The following is a 15,140-nucleotide window of genomic DNA, read 5'->3' as shown; positions in this document are numbered from 1 at the left end:
ATTATATGGTCAATTCTACAATATTTATCAAGTAAAAATATGTTTCATTTTCTTTTGAGACAGGGTTGTACATAGCTAGACATGAACTCGCTATCAGGCAGAGGGTGAGCCTGAACTCTTGATGCTCCTGCCTCCATTTCCTGAGTAATAAGATTAAAGGCTGTGCCACCATACCCAGTTCATAGGTGTAGAAACCAAACCTGGTTTTCGAGCATGCTACGCATGTACACTCTATAGCCTGTATATAGCTTTATCTTATATAACTCTGTAACCTTAAAGTTGTTTGTAAACAGAAGAAAATGGAAAAAACAAAGTTAGGCCGGTGTCCTTTTTTCATTCTCTGAAAATAAAACAACAAGGTCAATAAAGGTTCTAAGACCCAATCCCACTGATAGCATAGTCTGTGAAACATCACTTGAATTGTGCTTTCCTTTACTAATGACTGACAGCTATAGTTTCTAATTTTAAAACAGGCCTTCAGCTTCTCAAACAGGCAGTGAAATGGGCCTGCAAATATTCACTGAAGGGGGAAGTAGATATACACAAAGCCAGCTTGAAATGTACTTTGTGTTGAAAGACCATGTACCATGCTTATGGGGGGGGGTGTCCATGTGGAGCCAGCTCTTTCTATATACCTTTACTTACATGTATTCTAGAGAGTGCCCTGACCATGAGGCCTGAACAGCAGGCACTGCATCTGCTAAGCCATCTCATAAGAACTGTTTGTTTGCATTTGCTGTTTTGTTTCTAAAGAGCCAAACACCCCCAAATCAATTTCAGTTTGGCTTCTAAGTAGCTAGTGAACTTCGATACATCACTGGATGGTCATTTAACCTGATAGATACTTCATTTTCTCATTTTAAAATGTGATCATTGATTCAACTTGGGGTCAACTAATCCTAGAGTTCAGGAGGCAGGGACAGACAGAATTCAAGGTTAATTTGGTTTTCATAACAACTTCAGCCCAGCCAGGATCATAGGACCCTGTCTCAATAAAAAACAAACAAACAAACAAACCAAAATCCAAAGACCAAGCAAACAAAGCCCTAAGATCACACACTGAGTCCCTGGGTTCTTCTCGTAATCACCTGACTGGTCTGAGAAGGCCTTAGGACACTGCACAGGAAGGACAGTGCACAGGAGTCTCCATTCCATCCGCTGTGAGTGTGAGGCAGCCATGCTATTGCTATCATGTGCCTTCCATTTATGTCTCTGTACTGAGACTACAGTGTTGACAGTTCTGACAGTTCACACTTAGTTAACTGTAGTATACAAGTATTAATGTGTACTCATTTGCTACTACTGGGGCTCAGATCAGTATTAGTCTTTTATAATACAGTAACACTATTTTAGATAAAGTAAGTTTCTATTCAAGGAAATAAAGAACCAAAGTTAGGCATGCATATGTGGGCAGCTATAATCCTAATAATGTTCCATAAATAAGCCCACAGAGGACATGCTGCTACAGACAGGCACATGAGGGCTCACACGCTTTCTCCCAGGTCCCGGCCCAGCTCCAGAGCAGCTCTCGCACTTGAGCTGGAGGCATAAAACATCTCTGGGACTAGTACAGATCAAACTCGCGATGGCAGCGTTCAGGGCCCAATTGTGCTACTGTACCACCTAAGCCACAGCCTAGGATGCAAAGCCTGAATCTTCAAAATACAATAGATTCAGGTAGAATCCAAATATACTTCACACTCTGATGCAGAATTATCCAATTTAAGTTGACACAGTACATGTCCAAGAGTTGAGTTTTGCCAAAAAGTTTGCTTTTGTTCTCTTCCCTCTGTCTTTCTCTGTAGCTTTTATCTGACTCTAATAAGAACCCTGAGAAACCACACAGGGACATGTAAACACACCAGGTGTCACTACTGCCATCAGTCCTTGGAAACCTGCAGAAAACAAGAGGCTTCATCAACACAGATACCTGTCAAAACAGTGGCTCAAATAAAAAGAACCCCAAAATTAGTTAGAACACACACACACATACCACATACACACAAACACGCACACACATGCATACACAGTAGTAGTAAAGCAATAAGTTGCCCCACATCTATATGAGCAATCCTTAACCTATCCACACTTAATCTTCCAGCATAAGCAAAACCAACTTGTAAGGAAACCCATCGAGTATATAGACCCAGTGATGTGTCCAGCCTAACCTGACTCCTGCTATTTGAACGGCAAAGCCAACTAACTTAAAGTTTAATGATGATAAAAGTATAAGCTAGACTGGAAATACTAGCTTGCTACAGGTTTTTAAAAAATGTCCTTTGCCTTTTAAATTCAAACTAAAAAATTCTCCATCTTATAATTCAGATCTGGAATTTTCATGTATACTCATGTATTCTCATGTATACAGTCTCTTCAGAAGTTGAAGAAAATAGAAATAGTTTTGTTTGCCAATGAAAATTTCAAGGTATATTAGACCAATACTATGCAATTAAGACCCATAGTACCTTTATACAATGAGCTATTCAGTGCTGAACAAAACTAAGTATGAAGGGGCTAAGAGACAGTCCAAGTATGCTCTACCTAAACACCATACCACATCAGTTCTTAAATAAACAAACTTCCTCAAGCTATGTCATCACATGTTCCTTAAAGGGAAATCATTTAAACATTGCAAGACTATAATATTGCGTTTTCTGTAGCACAATTTTAAGTAAATAAATGTCTGTTTGAGTAAGTGAAGTGCCAATCAAAGGAGGTTGTTCTGAGCCTGAGGCAGCTGACCCCACTGGCGAGGCCTCCCATCTCTGTCGGGATGCCATCCGGCCCACACAGCCGGGGACTGCAGCGCCAGGCTCTGGAAGGGCACTACCCCATCCTGTGTTGAGGACCTCCACAATTTCAAAATTAGTGTTCTGACACCCATGCCGCAGCCTACAAGAGGTGCTCCCGTGATGTAAAAAATAAACTAGGCAACCCCTTACCCGTTCTTCATGTCACACCATGACCAGGCTCGTTATGACACGGTTCATTACAGTGCGGTAATTGTGTTCAGAGTGCATATACAGAGCAGGTGGACTGCCAGTCTAGAGAACTCAGCACACAGCACTGACTGACCTGTGACTGGGAGGCGTGAATGCAGAGCACTACAGAGGTATAGGTGTATGTTGTATGTTTAATTAAACCCCCAGTGCTGGGCCCTTTGTTGACATGCAGCCATGGTATCTTACTGTCTTTAACAGCAAGAACTTAAGCTTAAAAAGTTATTAAAGCTACTAAAGATCTTAAGAACCCTCCGGTCTACCCTGTCCTCCAAGCCAGGTAGCCAGACATCTTCAGCACCACTGGATGCTGACTGCACACAGCCGGCAGGACCGGAGTACAATAGTGTCCTGACAAGTCCCGACATGCATGTACAGACGTCCTTCAGAGCTCTGGCCAGGAGCCTTCAGTGGGCAGGGCTGTGGTGCAGGAGGATAGCGGCTCACTAACGGGTCGGGCCAATGCTCACACTCTCCTGGGCTTCTGTTCTCTCAGCCTTGAAATGGCAGGCAGCTAGCTCTCCCACATATTTTAAGGAAAAAACTCTAACTTTGTACTCATTATATTTCATATATAAATAATTATGTATACATTATATTACATAGACATAGAATCACCACTGAGCTACATATCCAGCTATCCTGTGAGTACATGTGTGGTTTACATGTGTATTGCATGTGTATACCTTTTATGTGCTTGGAATTTTTTAACAGGATCAAGTACTGAGGCTGGCCTTGAACTCACTAAACAGTTGAAGACGGCTTTGAACTCCAGGCCCTCTTCCCCTGCTCCCAGCACGCAGGCTGCTGGCATGTACCACCACACCCTGCTGTTTTGCAATTTACCCAGTGAAGCATAGATGCTACCTATAATCCAAAACGTCTAAGAGGAAAGAATGCCAATTCCTAACATACCATGCTTAAAAGAAAAGGCTGGGCTGCAACCCCGCCCACTCTCTGTCAATCTGAGCAGAAGCTGCAGAGTGGAGCTTCTGTCACCGACACAGTCATTAGTTTTCAAGTAAGCCATTGTATCCCACAGTTTGAAATGAAGGTTACAGGTTAAAAGTCAGCCCTAGTTAACAAAGCACAAGTAAATAATGACTGATTTTCAAATTAAGTGCTGCTGACCCTGATGCGTGGAGTTGAGTCCTCGAGCAGGCTATCCTCTGACCCTCCCAAACGTCCAGCGCAGCACTCACAATAAATAAGGAAATGCAGTTAGGACTTTAAGTAGAGCCCACAAGTGCCTGAGAGAACCCGCTAGCATCTCAGCACTTGAAGAAGAGTGTTACGACAAGAGCAAATGTGTCTGCTCAGGGGTCCTGTGAGGTCAGCGCCACTGAGAGCCAGTGCCCACGTGAGTACACACAGGAAATGAGCAAACAAGTCTCCCCGGCTGGGACCTGAATGAAAACCTGTAAACCCAGTAATGGACAGGAGAAAAGATTTAACTCATCCAATCTTCAGACATCAAAATTTGATATCACAAAATATATCTAAGATGCTAAGAAGGGTAAAAAGTACCAAACTTAAGGAGTTTGCACTTTGTCCTAAGATTGCAGACGCCTGACAGAGCAAGGGGTCAGAAGCCACTTGCCCTCAACACTCCAACTCTCCCCTCATCAGCCATCTCCGTGGGAACATGTCCAGCATCCTGGCTTCTCATAGTGTCCGAAGGCCTTCTCCACTCTGCACAGATTATTCTCACCTCTGCGTTGTACTTACAGAGGTCACACTCAACAGGCTCTATGGAGTCTGAACTATAAAGCATTCAGTGTTCTAAGAACTAAGGCTGTGTCTTTGAATACAGCAGACCCAATGCTAATGAAGCTGAAGCTCTCAAAGGGTAGGTCACAAATGAAGAACGAACGGGGTATCATATGCTAATAAATATCATCAACATACAATATGGATGAGTACTGAAAGTCGCTGTCAAAAAAGGTCAGGCACAATATTTCACAGCACTGTCCCTGTAGACTGAGACTTAAGGGCGAAACCTATACTAGTTTTCTGTTCTCCTACATCATGCCACTTTAATAACAGGTAAATAATGGTACCACTCAAAAATATTTGATATATAAAAATAAGTAAAAAAAAACATTCTTCCAGGCTCTGAGGTTAAAATTTAATGAATTAACTTGTCTAGCAGGTACACTTAAGACACACACTTTCCAAATAGAAACAATGACCACCAATATATTTAGTGTTTCACTTTCAAATGTCATTTTAACAAGTTCATAAAAGAACTCTCTTAACAAAAACATGCAGGAAAATAGGTAAGTTTTATTCTGTTCTTATTCACATTCCTCTTAATTACTTATTGTTTCTAATGTATTAAACAATTTAAAATATTTACTCTTACTAATAGTCACCACAGAGCAACATGAAAGACCCAAGCACTAACTCACCTGTGCCTGTACACAGTGCAGAAGATCGCATAGACTGAAGCCAGATGCACGAAAAACCTGCAACAGGACAAAGACATGAACGTTAGTGAAGATGTGGAGCCATGCAGAACTCCTCAAAGCAGAACGACTGCATAATCGATAGATAGCTAATACTTGGGGCCCGGCTGCACCCCTCGGAGCAGGACGACTGTGTAATCGATAGATAGCTAATACTCGGAGCCTGGCTGCACTCCTCGGAGCAGGACGACTGCATAATCGATAACTAGCTAATTCTTGCTCACTGCCCCCATGCACAGGAACATTCACAGTGTCAGTTCTGCATCGAACTGCACAGCAAGGCAAGAGGCAGGACGGCCAAGGCATAGCTTCTGCTTGTGTAGTGCAGTACAAAAGGCACACGGGACATTTCCTTATGAACAACAGGGCACATATGAGACTTTGAGTTCTCATAACTACAATGGAGAGGCTCAAAATTACTGAAATAAAACAAAAATCTTATGTAGTAAGTGTTTAAAAGAGCAAAGATGACAGAGCTATGTGTTCTCTGAAGGAAAGTCTGTTGGAGCTAAGGATATACTGCTGAGGCACAGCCACCATGGTCTGCTAGGCAAGGGTACAAGCCCACACAGTGGCTCCTTGAGCTCCTCACAGTCTCCCTGGAAGAACAAAGGCCACAAGTGCAAGCCGGCAGGCTGCTGCCTGGACAGACAAGAGCACACTGAGAAACACAGGCCTGAAACGCACACTTACGCTATTTCATCTAGAGTAACTGGGTATGTTATGGATACAAGGAGAAAGCCCGAGTGCTTGTTACTGGCAACAGTACTGAAACTCTTTTGGAAAAACATTAATGTTGCGAGACTTAGCATCAAGGAAATGTTTTTGCAACTGAGCTTCAAGGGTTGTATTTCTTCATTTGATATCAGTCTCCAATAACATTGGATTCATTACCAAACTTAAAACAGTGCTAATGCATTTAAAGCTTTTTATTTATTTATTTTTAGAATAGAAAACAGAAGATGAAGAAGCTAATACTAAATTAATATTCAAACTGTATTTTTTTCTAGAACACTGGAAACATTTGACTTTATAATGCCTATATATAATTATATATAATGTCCACATAGAGAAACTGACAAGGATGAATTTTTGGTTACACCAGGACATAGTCTTAAAATTACTGTATATAATAAAATGCAGCATGGGTATCAGAAACAAGTGGATAAAAATAACAGAAAATGTACATGTGAGCACGCCACGGCAGTAAAGTGAGCGCAGTGAAGCGCTGTTCAAGCGGCAGGCAGTGGCAGTGAGCACACACTACAGAGGTGTTCTCCGTCTTCTCTGCTCGGCGAGACGCAGACATTAAACTACACATCACACTCGCCTGCCTGCCCTACTCCAAACCCCATCCAATCCACTGCTCAAAGGCATCATCAAGCGCTCAACAACTGTGAGCTAAAGCTTGCAGTTTCAACAGGGCACTACCTGCTTGCTCTATCCTATTGAGTAAGCTTTGTTAAGAGGCCAAGTATCAACTTATTCCAGTTAAAGACAGATATGTAGGTAACGAAGTTTCCAGATATCCTTAGGGCAAGTTCCAAACAGAAAATTAATAAAATATAAAGTTACAAATTTAAGTTTTACATTTAACACTACTTAAAAAGTAACAGTACATGGCATAAAAGATCTGCAGTTAGTAATCATCTGAGTGCTCCATCAGCCTTGGGGGTTTGGATTGGAGAGGAAGGTGACTGACCGGGGCTTGGCAGAGTTACAGAAGATAGGAGCCTGGCACGGAGGGCAGAGGGTTGCATGTGGGTTCACTGCATGTCCAGGTGCCACTTAGGCATGGTGGGATGGGAGAAAGAGTCCAGGTTAGATTTCTTATGCAGACTAGGGGTCATCCCCACAAGACTACTGCTATCTATAAGATTATGATTACCATGAGACCAGTACCACAACCGAGCACACCCATCACATGCTTCACTACGAAATGAAAATAACAATGCTCTTTATCTTGAAAGAAGCAGAGAAACCATTAGAAGATGCAGAGCTCAGGCAGGCCCACCCACCCAAGTCCACCTAACTTTCCTAGCAGATCCTCATGCTCTACCCTGGAATGCTTCTGAGTGCTGGAGACAGGGAATGCTAAAGAGGTTTCCAAGCTACTTTAACATGACACTGACCCATTTCAGACTTACTGGAAAGTCACCGTAATCAGAGCAGTGGGGTATCCATATAAGTCAAGCAACAGAACAAAACCAAGTCCAGGAACTGACATCTGTGTAGGTTCACACTAAACAAAAGAGGTCAAAGTCACTCAACTGGGAAGGCTGGTCTTTGCAGAAATGCTTCTCAAGCCTGTCTGCATAAGTGCATCATGTGCAAACCACTGCAAATGAAGCAGGACACGGGCCTTGAACACCCAACGGCAAAAAGGCAGTGTCTAGAAAACACCAAGAGCTCCTACCACTCACTAAGAAGAAAAACAACTTAAATTTAAAAACAACTTTGAAAATAGTGTGGGGCTGGAGATCTGATGGCCCAGGAGTTGAGACCCAGCACACACAAGGCCGCTCATAGCGGTCCATAGCTAGTGACAGGGGATTCAATGCCTCTTCTTACCTCCATACATCCCACACATGTGCACACACATAAATGCAGATAAAACATTCACATGCACAAAATAAAAAGAATCGGTAAGGAGCCTCAGGACGGGCGGTGGTGGTGCACGCCTGTAATCCCAGCACTTGGAAGGCAGAGGCAGGCGGATTTCTGAGTTCGAGGCCTGCCTGATCTACAGAATGAGTTCCAGGACAGCCAGGGATACACAGAGAAACCCTGTCTTGAAAAACCAAATCCAAAAAACAAAAAACAAACAAACAAACAAAAGGAACCTTAAAAAGATGCATGCATACACCGTATCTACGCAGGTAACCTGTATGTGTGTGTGCTATGTATATGCAGGTTTCCTTGGTGAGTGTGTATCCAGTGTCTATGTAGGTGACTGGAGAGGCCCCAATCCCTTGGAGGTGGCTCCAGGCTGTGAGACCTGTGATAGAGGTGCCAGCATCTGAACTTCAGGCCTCTGTGAGCAGCAGGTGTTCTTAACTACAGAATGATCTCTCTAATCAATAATGCAGTTTCTTATAAGTAGTAAAGGACACATTTGCTCACTATTAAGGTCTGGGTCTAAGAAGACCCAGCTATTTAAAATCTCCCCCTACTGTGTGTGTGTGCTGCATGTGTGCATGTGTATGAGCGTGTATAGTGTGCATGCATGTATGTGCAAAAGGCTGTCAGGAGTCTTCTGCTCTCGATCTCTACCCTGCTCCTCTGAGGGGACCCCCGCAGGGTCTTCAGCACCCCAGCTGCTGCTTTCTCAGCTAGGCTGGCAGCCAGCACTGGGGCCACCCCTGCCACCAGCACTGGGGCAGCATGCTTCAATCTCTGGTCCCCATCAAAGGCAGCAAGCGCTCTCCGATGCTGAGCGCTCTCTAGCTCCCATGCAACTGTTTAAAATAGTGAAGCTCTAAAATCACCCCTGCTCTGACCCTGGCAGGGAGAGCGAATGACTTGTACAAGCGTGCTCTTTGTCCCTGTTCCAGCATCAAGGCAGCAGAGGCAGGAGCTTCTTATCCTACATGCACCGTGGCAGGGTGTCATCAGCTGGCAAGGCAGCCCTGCACAGAGTCTGTCCCATGCATGCTCTGCTAGCAACAAGAGAGCAGGCAAGCTGAGGGCACAGGTAAGGAACAGCCACACTCAGGATCTTCTCAAATGTTGTTAATAAGTGATTCAACAGAGCCAGAGAAAATCAAGTTGGAAAAAGAAGGAAGTGATAACTGTAATACCCACTAAAAGGACATTGCCCAAAGGATTTTTTTTTTAAAAGTCTGCACACAGTGTCCAACTGAAATACAAGAGCACAGCAGCTTGCATCACCAGCAGCTCTCTAGGCGAGCACGGCGTAGAAGGCCCTGTGCTCCCGGCTCAGTCTGTACACACCTAAGGCAGGTACTCTGCCACGCCTAAGATACTCTGCCATATGTCCAGATTGTCCGCGATGCAAGCCTGGGAAGCAAGGTCCAGCTACAGAGCTCATGGCTGACACGGTTGGCAAGGCTGGCCAGATTCATAGTGCACGGCCATCATACCTGCAGGATAGTCAGTGAAGCTCAGTTTTGATAATGCTATAATTTTTTGCTAAGTAACCAAGAAGGCAGAGATCAGAACCCCTGAAAAATGCCTTATCATCTCTGATGTCACACTAATAAGAACAGCAAAAGTACATGGTCCCCATCCTGCCCTGGTACAGACAGGCTGAGCGCAAGTCCTGAGCCCTGTGATTTTCTCAGTCCAAGTTGTCACCGACCAAAAGAAGCCACTATACAACCGAGTATGGTGCTTCGGTGAAGCCGTGTTGGTCACCCTGAACCAGCTGTCTGCATTTCTAACACACACTGGAGAAGCAAGTGTCTGTTGGAAAGAGATGACTGACTGCAGGGTCAGAGGAAGCCAGGCTAGTGCCACCCTGCATGCTCCACAGACTGCCTCCAGCCATCTTCCTAGCAGGCAGCCTGGCAAGCCCTGAGGATAGATAGGGATAGAGAAAGCTGCAGAGGACTCTTCAAATTCCTTAAATCACACACAGATATAGATATCAACAGCCTATGATAAACTGTCAGCACTTTTTTATTATTATTATTTTGCTTAAAAACACAGAACCTACCACATAGTTAAACATAAAATCAGATTTCAACAGCTTGCTTCAAATCACAAGGTTCCACCTTAAAGACAGAATATATATACATATATGAACTGTTTAAGTAACATAAATATATCCTAAAATATAGCAGCAGTAGTATAAATGTCAGTGAATAAAACAATCCAATATTGCATCATAAGACTTAATAATGTAAACAGAACTAGGAGCAGGGGGGGGGTAGGCCACTGCCTTTTGAGATAGTTGCCCACGTTCGTCTCTAATTGGTTTATAACCCTTCTGCCCCAGCTTCCTGAGGTCCCTGGACCACGATAACATATCGCTATCTGTCTCAAAAGCTTGACAGTCTTGCCTAGTAACAGCAAAAACTCATTGCATACCTGTTGAATGCTTAGATTTATAAGAGGAATAAAAATACTAAATTTGGAGTCTAATCTGAAAACCTTAATTAGAACTGGTTATGATCTTCTGAGAAAAAGGTATAAAGAAGAGTTATAAGCCTGAACTAAGCCCAGAGAAACATCAACACTGGAGAAGAAACTAAAGCAAAGTAGCTAACCAGCAGAAAGCCAGCAAAGTTAGGCACAGGGATGCAAGAGGACACACACACACACACACACACACACACACACACACACACACATTTCGTCCCGTGGGAAGGGGTGTTAGGCTCCTACCTGAGTGGGTAATAAGAAATACTGACCTTTTAAAAGCGCACAAAGAGAGAAAGATAAATTAGGCTGGAAAGGGTTGAAGTGCAGACAAGTGAACAGGAAATAAAGATTCAGGTTTAGCACATGAAAATGACACCTAGCTGGGCAGTGGCGGCACACGCCTTTAATCCCAGCACTTGGGAAGCAGAGGCAGGCAGATTTCTGAGTTCAAGGCCAGCCTGGTCTACAGAGTGAGTTCCAGGACAGCCAGGGATACACAGAGAAACCCTGTCTCAGAAAAAAAAAAAAAAAAAAAAAAAGAAAAAAGAAAAGAAAATGACGCCTATCATGACCTTAAACTAAACTGTACCTTGCTGTCTTCGTGGGTGTAACACCCAGCCATGCTTGGATAGAGCAGAGCAGGGCAGGGCACCCTGGAGCTTAGGATATAAAGCTCTCTGAAATCTAAGTATAAGGCTCAGGGCTGCCTTCCTAACATGAGGAGGACACACTACGTGGTCACTCACACCAACCAATTCCTCAAATGAAAGGTTATATTAAAGTTCCTCAAACACAGTGAAGTTTTACTGTCCCTTACTTCAGTCGTACAGTGGACAACCTCAAATTATAAACTCCCTTCAGTCATTCACCTTTTTTTAGTTTTTTTTTTTAATCCCTAAGTACTGTTAATGAAATCAATAACACTGAAAAATAAATGAGCCCTTTACCCTTCCTTTTATATCCTTGAGTTTAAGGTAGACAAACCTGTAAGACACTCAGGACTGCCCAAGACATATATAAAAAAATCTTCAGACAATAATCAAAGCAATTGGACCAAACGCAATATTTGATCTGTTCACACAGGATAGGAACAGTCTTTAACATCCAAGAACGCCCTCAACAAGCAGCAGACATGTCTACCAAAGGTGCCTCTGAAAAATGATTTCGTTGCCACCACATTAAGACAATCATTTCAATATGATAAACAGAAGCTACTCTCTCTCTCTCTCTCTCTCTCTCTCTCTCTCTCACACACACACACACACACACACACACACACAGAGTAGGGGAGGAGGAAACCATCTCTCCCTCCTCCTCCTCCTCCTCCCCCCCCTCCCACCTCTTGGATTCCAGATGTTCATGCTGCCCTATGGGTGACATACTTTCTCCACTCATGGTGAGTTTTTATGAGTCCAGGAACAATAAACCCTAAGATCTTTAGTTGGAACACCCTATCTTAACTGACTGCTATCCAACTTTTTCATCCTGGGTAGGTATTATGCTTAAAAAAAGAATGAAGCCTTGAAATCTAAAATTCATGGATGAAATATCAAACAAGAGAAAGTGTAAGAGAGACTGGACAGAGCTGGAAATGACTGGTCTAGCGTTTGAAGCACATGCTTATGGGAACTGCCTTCCCACTTATGTTTTTTCTTGGTGTGAGGTAATGGCACCGGTTCCCACGGCTCTGGGGAGCAGCCGTGCCTGCAAAGCTACGCAGAGCAGTCAACGCTCCCAATGGGCACGTCCTGACAACGGGGCACTGGCGAATGCTACCCTCACGCGTGAACCTTCTGTTTGTGGATGGATCTGAACAGTCTGGACCTTCTTTACAAGCCACTGGGAAACTAACAGAGCAAGCTTACCGTGCTGTAGGAACGTGCTATCCCATCTGCTGGGCCGCTAGCCGCCTCTTCCAGGAACCACTATCCTACTCTCGGGGTCTATGAGATCGAGCTCTTAATTTCCACAATAGTGAGAACATACGGTATCTGTTCTGTATCTGACTACATAACATAATGTCCTCTGGGCTCACCCACGTCACACCAGTCCTATGTGATATGTCCAAAGAAAAATAAGTCAGTGTTTCAAAGGAAGTGTGCACACCTGTATACACCACAGCAAGATACACAAAGACTGACTCCAAGATACAGGACCAAGTCCGGTGCCCACCTGCACAAGCAGATACAGAGAACGGAACTGTACTATCCACACAGAAAGAAACTAGAGCTCCTGCCTGCAGAGAACAGAGACCAGTGCCTCTGCTCTGACTTTTACATCAATTATTTTAAATACGTCCCACAAATAGGTTAGTGCCAATACATGGCGTTCACGTTAAATCAGGAGAACGAAAGGCCAGCCTGCTTCCCTGTCTCTCCCCCCACTTCTTTCTCCACTCAGAAACTGCAGCTGAACCAGAAAGATGCTTTGCAGCCTGACCCAGCTGCCAGCAGCCACCCAACAAGGAACTGCAGCCTAGCGCCCCAACAAGACTGCCCAATTGCTCATGCCAACAAGAGCAAAGAGAACAGCTGGGCAGTGGTGGCCACACCTGTCATCCCAGCACTCAGGAGGCAGAGGCAGGTAAATGTCTGAGTTCAAGGCCAGCCTGGTCTACAGAGTGAGCTCCAGGACAGCCAGGGCTACACAGAGAAACCCTGTCTCGGAAAAACAAACAAAAAGAGCAAAGAGAATAAAAGAAGAAACTCCACACAACGTCTGAAGTGAAGGAACCTGTGGAAGGGTCCAACAAAATAAGGATTCATCAGACTCAGGACTCGGCATTTTAAAAGAAAGGGAAACCGTTCTGAAACCCGAAGAAGAAAGCAAGCACCGGAAAATAACCTAGCATTGTTCACTTCTTCCTCCAGACCAGAGGTGGCTGGGATGCAAACTGCACATAACTGTCCCAAATATCCAAGCTGGACGTTAGTTCAGTCCCATACTTTACTTTAGATGAGAAAGCAAAGCGACCCACAGGTAAAATTGCTAAGCCCTATGGCGGTGGTTGTCAACCTGTGGGTCGCAACCACAAGAAAACACGTTATTTTTGAGAGTTTGAAGAGCCCCAACCATAAATTTGTTTTTGTTGCTGCTTCTTATCCGTAATTTTGCAAATGAGCAGTCTCTCAGATCCAACAGTTCCTACAACGGTTACTTTGCTCTCAGCCTTGCACTTGCCCTTATTAAATTCTGATGCTTGATATCAAGTCTTGGGGGACAAAGTTCTCTATAAGATTAGGTAAAGAAAAGCGAGTAAGACTGGAAGCACAACACATAGATGCACTGAAGCAGTGCTTGGGGGAGGGTGGAAATGATGTAAATACACTGCACATGTGTGACACTCTCAAAAAAAAAAAAAAGTACACACTGAACAAGTGCCACAGACCTTGAGTCCTGCAGAGGGCCGAGCCAGCTGCGGAGGGCCCACCTCAATCCCTCTGGCGACCTCACTTGGGTGGCCTGGCCTTGTATCCTAGGTCCCACTGGCAAGCAAGGGCAAGAGCAACATGGAATGCATCGCTTTTCACAGACACTACTACAAGCTAAATGTCCCCATTATTCACAAAAAATAGACATGACTATAAAATGCGGGTTTTCAAACATCATTCATGTAAGGGATTTTAAAAAAATTTTCAAACTGACAAACCAAATTAAGGCCAGAATGGTATCCTCAGACTGTGCCCTAAAGCATACTGAAGAACAAAGATGCTACAGTTCAAACAAGCGTCGGGCAGGGAGCAGAGGGATGATGCCTTTTTCAAAACTAGATTTTATTAATAAGGCTCTGCCTTTTGTGTTAGATATGACCCAAACTTTTGTGTTGTTAACTGATCTTCCATTTTCTTTTCACACAATGTCAAAACGCAAAGTTTTTCTAAGTTTCCTGAGCTGTGGGGACCCTTTGTACAGGCACATGAAATGACAATACCTGAGTACCACTGGTCTATGAGGCAAAGATGCCCACTTCACAAATGCAGGCACCTCCTTGGGAGACTAGCTCTACAGGGTGCATTCATGTTGAGCAAACATCCTCTGGCAAGGTGCTCGACACCCTCCAGTCCACCAAAAACAGCAAGTACTACAGGCAGGCAGCCACAAACCACAGAGGGAAGACAGCAGCTATCTTTAAGCCATACCCCTTGAAGTATGTATTCACCTGAATAGGTAGCAATTATGGTAATGTCACTGGCAGGGTCAAGTATTACATGAAGAACATGATCCCAGAATGGAACTATGGGAGACTACACAAGGCAATGACCTTTGCCACTCCTCCCCTGGAAACAAGAGGTTAACTACCCTCCCAAGAAACTGGACAGCTTTGTCCAGAGATACCTATGGCTCCCAGTGGCACTCTGTTGAGGTTGTGCAAGGCAGTAAGGCACAGAGGCCATGTGCAAAACTATGGAAACCGCTGAGCCAGGGCCAGCTGTTCAGTGTGCCCTGCCCTGTCCAAGTTCCTAACAGAGACTCATGAGACAGAGTGACACATCCAAATAACAACCAGCAAGCTGTATATACGGTAATCCAGCAAGGGCTGTATATACGGTAATCAAGCAAAGGGCTG

The 15,140-nt window shown here is 44.1% G+C and overlaps 1 protein-coding gene across 2 annotated transcripts in view; it reads right to left on the bottom strand.

The window, feature by feature from the left end:
• The window catches only part of Ncoa2 (nuclear receptor coactivator 2), a 226,829-nt gene that overhangs the window by 137,328 nt on the left and 74,361 nt on the right, over window positions 1–15,140 (bottom strand). For both annotated transcript variants that reach the window (XM_052175942.1, XM_052175943.1), the window contains exon 2: window positions 5,411–5,467. The gene's annotated coding sequence lies outside the window, so the exon portion shown is untranslated. The remainder of the gene's footprint in view (window positions 1–5,410; window positions 5,468–15,140) is intronic.

Source organism: Apodemus sylvaticus, chromosome 3, assembly GCF_947179515.1.
Source record: "Apodemus sylvaticus chromosome 3, mApoSyl1.1, whole genome shotgun sequence".
Taxonomy (NCBI): Eukaryota; Metazoa; Chordata; class Mammalia; order Rodentia; family Muridae; genus Apodemus; species Apodemus sylvaticus.
Note: the sequence above shows the minus strand (reverse complement) of the source record. Positions and strands in the feature narration are given on the sequence as shown.